The sequence below is a fragment of the Saccopteryx leptura genome, chromosome 13, assembly GCF_036850995.1.
Source record: "Saccopteryx leptura isolate mSacLep1 chromosome 13, mSacLep1_pri_phased_curated, whole genome shotgun sequence".
In the NCBI taxonomy this organism is placed as follows: Eukaryota; Metazoa; Chordata; class Mammalia; order Chiroptera; family Emballonuridae; genus Saccopteryx; species Saccopteryx leptura.
The window spans coordinates 14,541,002-14,548,358 of NC_089515.1; the positions used below are offsets into that span (position 1 = coordinate 14,541,002).

General features: G+C 46.7%; 1 pseudogene; it reads left to right on the forward strand.

The window, feature by feature from the left end:
- Nucleotides 1–3,597: 3,597 nt before the first annotated feature.
- LOC136385206 (U2 spliceosomal RNA) lies at nt 3,598–3,734 on the forward strand (annotated as a pseudogene).
- The last annotated feature ends 3,623 nt before the right edge of the window (nt 3,735–7,357 follow it).

Consider the following 7,357-nt stretch of genomic DNA (forward strand, 5'->3'; position numbering starts at 1 on the left):
ACCATCGATGGAAAGGACTCCCCCATTTTTTCATTCTTCTCCATCCCCCTGTTGGGGGTGGAGGGCAGTGTAGAGCCTGGTGCCACTTCTCCCTTTTACTGTGTAATGTGTCACCCCTCCACGTGTTAGTGACGCAAGCCCATATACTGGACATGTCATGTGATGGAATAACCAGCTTAAGAACGAACTCTGCCTAATTTTTCTCCACTGTGAGCTCATCAGGAAAAAATGAAAGGCATTTTCCCCTTCCTTCTGCCAAGAGAGGAGCCAGGTTCTGTGTCCTAGTAATGTGGACTTCTGTCTCAGGGGGCAGGGACGCCTTTCTTTTCAATGGTCTAGGTTTCTGTAGGAGACGGGCCCACTGCACAGAAATGAGGACAGCTCTACGGGTGACAGGGGAGGTTGACGGGGACAGCCCCATGGCTGGCCAGATGGGAGGAGGTGAGATTCTGACATGGTGAAGAGCGTGCAGGCACTATCTCATGAAAGGTGACACTTTGGATGAGGGTTGGTTACTTAGAGGCCAGTGAAGGGTCAGGTACTGATGTAAAGGGCCCTAACAGCCGATGTAAGTCCCTTGGGCCCAAGCTGGGCAGGCAAGGAGTGGCACACCCAGCATTCACCCCTGGCCAGTGCCTGGACCAGGCTGGCCTAGGCTCACAGAGCAAGTGAGGCTATTTCAGATGGAGCCACAGCACAGGACAGATGGTGGTAAACTGTACCCATTGTATGCAGGTGATGTAAGGCAAACCCGCTGAGCATTGACCTCAAACTTAGAGAACTGTTTAGGGCACTGCTAAACTCTCTGGGTTCCTGGCAGCCCAAGGGTGGCAATGGGACCCCCAAAGAATAAAATGGTCATTTGGACTTCTTCCTGACCCTCAAAAAACCTTATTTTGGAATAACTTTAGATTTACAGAAATGTTGCAAAGATAGTACAGAAAACTCACGTCTACCCCTCACCCAATTTACCCCATTGTGAACGTTATATTTCCATGGTCCATTTTTCCAAAACTCAGAAATCTTCATGGGCACATTATATTAGCTAAACCTCCAACTTCATGTGGACGCCACCAGTTTTTCCACTAGCGCCTTCTTCTGTTCCAGGTTCTAATCCAGAGTACCATGTTGTATTTAACCACCACGCCTCCCCAATATCCTCTGTTCTACGAGGTTTCTTAATCTTCCCTAGTTTTTCACGACCCTGACAGTCTGAAAGAACACCTGACAGTTATCCCGTACAATGTCTCTCAAACTGAGTGTCAGACATTTTTTCTCATGATGAGGCTGGGGATATAGGATATGGAGAAGAGTATACAAGGTGTACACTCCACCCCATCCCATCATATCGGAGGGTCCGTTACGCCCACAGGACATCATCGATCACGTCAGCCCTCCTCACTGGTGAAGGTGGTGTCTGCCAGATCTCACCACCGTAAGTTACTATTTCCATCTTCCTGGTCAACACTCGATAAGCCATCTGACCCCTTTCTTTTATTTGCAAGAAAAAAATAAAGACGTGTGATGCTCCTTACAACCAAGTGTCATAAAGCACTTCTTGCTAATTCTATTTATTTTGCACCAGGGTTTTCTGGAAGCCCTCTGCCTCGCCCAGAAGTAGCAACTCTAACGGTAGGAATTTCAGGCTCTGTGACAGTTGGGTGTGGGCGTGCGGGCTGGGGCGATAAATGTAAGCAGCGTTCTCAATCCTACCACTCATGCAGTGCCCCGCGCCTCTGACTATTTATAGAGCTAGAGCCTGGGGTAGGTAGCCTGTTCACAAAAGCTCGGTACAGGTTTGAAAACTTACCACGCCTACACCCGTACGAGGGACCATTCTACCACGTCTTTTGTAACCTGGGGTGTGGGAGCAGATTTAGACGGGGTGATGATTGTTTACCCCAGACAAATGAAACATCTTCGGTTGAGAGCATAATTAGAGACGGAGATGGCTTTCCTTCTGTTTCCAGTCCAAAGTGTTCCCAGTGAGACAGTCATTCCATCTCAAGAGCAGGACTTCCCCACACCTTTGAAATTGGGAGCTGCAATGAGGATAGATATGAAAACAAGTATAGAGTCCCCTGCTCAGGGTTCAGACCTACTGTCCAGAAAGATGCTGCCTCCAAAGTCTTGTTACCACCTGTTTTGATTCCAGGTAGGTATCCTTGTAAGCCTCTCTCATTTTCCCAATTGCTGCAGTGACCCTGAGAGTTATGGATTTTCAGGTTTAATGCTTTAAACAGAAAGGGATTCTGTGGTTGGACTCCATGGAAAAACCATGAATCATTCAGAATATCTAAAGTGACAGTCGGAGTAGTTATTGGAACACTGCAGACATTGTTTATTGGGCTTCTGACTTGTAGAGAAGCAAAAAATTTAGCAACGGATTTAGAGAAATAAAGCATGGTAATGTTTATTCACACGTTGTGCTATTGAAATTAAAATTTAGTTCCAGAAGTCTTTGACTTGGGTCGTTAACTGAAATCATCTCATAATATCCTTTCAACATGGGCCGTGTGAAAGCCCTTCTGCAGAAGGTCAGGGTGAGCGTAGGTTTGATGGAAGTCTTTGGAAGAGAGTGAGGCGAGTAGGAAGGGGCCTTGGGTGGGGGTGGGTTCTGAGTTCAGGAAGGCAGAGCTAAGTAGGTGCCCCGAGGCTTCCTCTAGTTCGAGGCTGAAGCTCACCTCCCATATCCGCCTCCAGTGGCTCCATTTTGACCTTTCCTTTTACTCTACACATTTTGCTGGAAGGTGGACTGCTGAGCAGAGGATTAGAACCAGATTTGGCTTATGCTCCTGAGAGCAGTTTCGAGGGGGTGGTGGCAGGGGGAGGGTGACGTGGGACAGACAGCTGAGCAATCGAATCAGTGGCCGGAGTTACCTGGCTGATGAGGTGGGGTGGGAACAAAGGGAGCTAAGAGGACCAGAAACAGGACAGGCTGAGAGAATTGCAGGGACTTAACGCAGCCTACCTTCATGGAGATAACGATGACAATTTGCTTCTCTTAAAGAAAAAATGATATAATGACATCACGATTAAACATTTCTTCGTTTGGAAAAATAAACATGTAATAGAGCTACGGAAGTTTTGGAAAAGGATGATAGGGAGAAGAAAGAACCTTAAATATTTTTTAAAAGATCAGAAAGCTACTTTCATTTTTTTTATTTTTATTTTTATTTTTTTGTATTTTTCTGAAGCTGGAAACGGGGAGAGACAGTCAGGCAGACTCCCGCATGCGCCCGACCGGGATCCACCCGGCACGCCCACCAGGGGCGAAGCTCTGCCCACCAGGGGGCGATGCTCTGCCCTTCCGGGGCGTGGCTCTGCCGCGACCAGAGCCACTCTAGCGCCTGGGGCAGAGGCCAAGGAGCCATCCCCAGCGCCCGGGCCATCTTTGCGCCAATGAAGCCTTGGCTGCGGGAGGGGAAGAGAGAGACAGAGAGGAAGGAGAGGGGGAGGGGTGGAGAAGCAGATGGGTGCTTCTCCTGTGTGCCCTGGCCGGGAATCGAACCCAGGTCCCCCGCACGCCAGGCGGACGCTCTACCGCTGAGCCAACCGGCCAGGGCTGAGAAAGCTACTTTAAAACATGACATTCTGGTCACTTCTTGACCTTTTGGCTAGGATCAAGTGTAGTATCTGTTCTTACCAGTTTAAAACATGATGCTTTGGGCATAAGAATTGTGACGTGGATAGACGGAACCAAATAGTTAAACTAAAAGAAGCCACAACACATTTAAGTACTTAATAGATCATAAAGGAACCAGTGAGGAAAGATCCGGATAATTCAAAACGTGGCGGAATATTGGTCAGTTGTAAAAGACTGAAACTACGACCTCACCTGATATATTAAACATATTACAGATGGATTAGCATAGAAGTAAAACACAAAACCTCCTAAAAGCAGAAGGAAAAGTCAAAATCGAGCATTTTCTAAGTGCCACATTGTTGGACAAATGAATTTGTAAAATTTATATTTTTTTGAGTTTGCTCACTTTTATTGTTACAAAATGGCGCTGGGCAGCCAGGGTGTGCTTGCCCTCCGGGCAGGGCAAATTGTGATTGCATTCCTGCTTGGGAAGGGCTATTTTGCTCATGTTTGCTGGAGGAGAGGTCTCTGTGGGCCCCGCCAGTTTTGCAGGGAGAGCAGAGAGAATGCAGAGTGCTGAAGAAGAAGCCAGCTTTTTTTGCAGAGAGAAGAAGGATACAGTTGGGGAACCAGAGCTGAGGAGCTTCGTGAGCTCCACTGAGACTGGTGGGGCCTTTGATTCTAGAAGGAACTAGAGAAGATTCTCCTCGTTTTGGAACCGGATAATGTGTCAGGGCTTTGGGAGCCCTGAATGAAAGGGAAGTGCTTCCCCTGTGTGTTTTCTCGTCAGCCGGTGCGAGACTTTAATAAAAGAGTGGCCCACTATTTTTTGGCTCCACTGTTTCTTTACCTTCTGTCCAAATCTAATGAGAACCTGCATGTCCATGATGGTGGCAGCCACTGTCCCTACACACATCAATAGCATAAATTATAAAAAGAGAACAAGATTTTTCAATGACATAAAAACAATTCTTGTGCTGGCTGGTTTGCTCAGCAGTAGAGCATTGGCTGATGTGTGGAAGTCCCAGGTTTGATTCCCAATCAGGGCACACAGGAGAAGCACCCATCTGTTTCTCCACTCCTCTCTCTTCTCTCTTTCTTTTTCTCTTTCTCCCCCCTTCTACAGCCATGGCTCAAATGGTTCAAGCAAAGTTAGCCCTTGGCACTAAGATGGCTCTATGGCCTTGCCTCAAGCGCTAAGATAGCTTGGTTGCTGAGCAATGGAGCAGCAGCCCCAGATGGGCAGATAATCGCACTGGTGCAGGGCTTGCCCGCTGGATCCAGGTCGGGGCGCATGCGGGAGTCTGTCTTTTTGTCTCCCTTCCTCTCATTTAAAAATAAAAGAAATTCTTATATGTCTAAAGAAACACTAAATAATAAAAAGGCAAATGACAAACTGGAAAAAATATTTTCACACTATGCTAAAGAGTTAATAGCCTCATTTTGCAAGCAAACCTTACAAAATATGAAGAAAAGAGTACACTGAGAAATTAGACAAAGACTTGAACAAAAATGCAGACACCCAACAAATGTGAAAGAATGTCCAACTTTAGAGATAAAGAAAATATGCACAATTAAATGAAAAGATAGCATATTTCATCTATCTATAGGGCAAAGTTTTTTTTTTAAAGGGACTTTGGCAATATGTGCCATGAACCTTGAAAACATGTTCGTTACCTTTGATCCCAAATTCCACACTTAGGAATCTATCTGAAGCTAGAATTTTGACAATAACAACCCCATTTTGAAAAAGCAAACTCTCCATAAATGTATGTATGCTAACCATAACCAAAACCCATGAAATTATAACTGATATAATCCCCTATTTTACATCATTTTACAATATCATTAAGAGAAAGGGTCTGTAGTGAGATCATTCAGTCACGAACACTGTGACAACAGGCAAGTCATTTGACTTCTCTGAACTTTTAATCTTTAAAAGGTAATTTTGCCGTTTGATTAATTCCCAGAAGTATTGGAGGGCCCACATAATTGCTTAATAAGTAGTAGAGTCATGTTTTCCACATCCTCATCATTCTCTTCCAACCCTGCAACATGTATTTGCTGGTTTGCTTTGAATTAACAAGTCAACCACTGTTATGATTTAGGAATCTGGTAGAAAATAGGAATCCTGCAGAAGAGAGAAGGGAGTGATTTTGGAAACTTCTAAGGATCTTGGTGCTTATTGGACAAAAGTAGGTGGACACTATGTAGAACAACCTAGTTCAAATGTTCCCATGAAGGAAGGTCACAGAGGCTGGTAGGACATAGACAGAAGCCCTGTATCCCTGAAAATTAAGCGTTGATAAGCCTAGACTTAAAAAGAAAAAAAGGTAAGCAGTTGGCCACACAAGTTTTCAGGACACATTTATCTTGAAGGAAGCCACCAAAAAAAAATATCGCTTCACCTGAACCTGAAAAAAGTCCTCAGGTCCTACAATGTGACCGTCAGTGATGCCCGTCTGACTCAGACATTATTTGTGTCAACACAAATGCCCACTGATGTCCCCACCAGGAGGAGGCACAAAGCTGGTGTGAAGACCTGGTTAACGGGACAGCTTCTGGGTGGGAGGATGTCCAGCTCTTGCCCAGGTCCCCACTAATGAAATGGGGACAGCCTGTGTTAGAGCTGGAAACTAAGGCAGACTGACCGCCATGTGCCAGGGACACGGAGACATCTCTCTGTTTACAGCTCAGACCTGACCAGATTGAAAGGAGGGCTGACCTGACCCGGGACTGACTGTAATGCAGACTCAGGCAAGCGCCCCGCCCCCAGAGACCACAGCCTGTAAAACTTCAAAGCCGGCCCCACCGTATCTGCAAATTCCTGGGGTTTATGTTCTCATGATCCCTCTGCCGCTGGCTCCTCTGTCCGTCACGCTGCCACTGCCTGGCCCGTATCAGCCCGGCCAGAATCTCAAACCCTTCACTGCTTTCCACAAATCATCCACTGAGACCAGCAGTTCGTGAGTTTAGTTGTCTTAACTCAGCCGTTCTCCACCAGGGCACGTTTGCCTCCCAGGGGATATTTGGCAGCATCTGAAGACATTTTTGGTTGTCACAGCTGGAGGAGGGGTGCCAGCGGCATCTGGTGGGTCAAGACCAGGGAAGCTGCAGTGCACAGGACAGCTGTCCATGACAAAGACTCTATTCTGGCTCCAAATGCCAATAGTGTTGACATTGAGAAATGCATTAACTGAAGAGGGGAAGGTCACGGGGCTGGTGACATGGTAATATGGTACAGTGTGTGGATTTCTGTTATCTCGGTGACTTCCCTTTCTTCTCTGTATTTCTCTCTGCCCCACACCCCTTGCCTCAACTCAATTCTTAGGACCAAAGCAGATTCCTATCCCTGTCGCATGGTTCACAATTGAGCAATTGCCTTGAGTAATAGGGAGTCTTTGGAGCCTCATCCCCTTTACCAAGAAGCTTGTCAAATTATTTCTTCCAAACTCAGAGCTCTCCCTGAGAGGAATTCTGGTAAATACCACCCTGCTCCCTGGCATCCATCTATTGCCCACTCATGTAAAGAAACTGCTTCTCCGGGAAATGGAAGAAGCTTAGATCCTCACCAATGCCCACCGAACTGCAGGTCAGGGCTGCAGAGGAAGGCATAGGCAGGGCCTTGGGGATAGGCCAGGAAAGGAGAGAAACACCAAGGTTTTGCCAGCTCTTTAGACTCTTTGGGGAGCTGCTATTTCCAGCGCCAGCATGTGGAGTGGACAGTGGTGCAGGGAGCATTAGGGACCCTGGGGATGCTTGCTTGGAGGA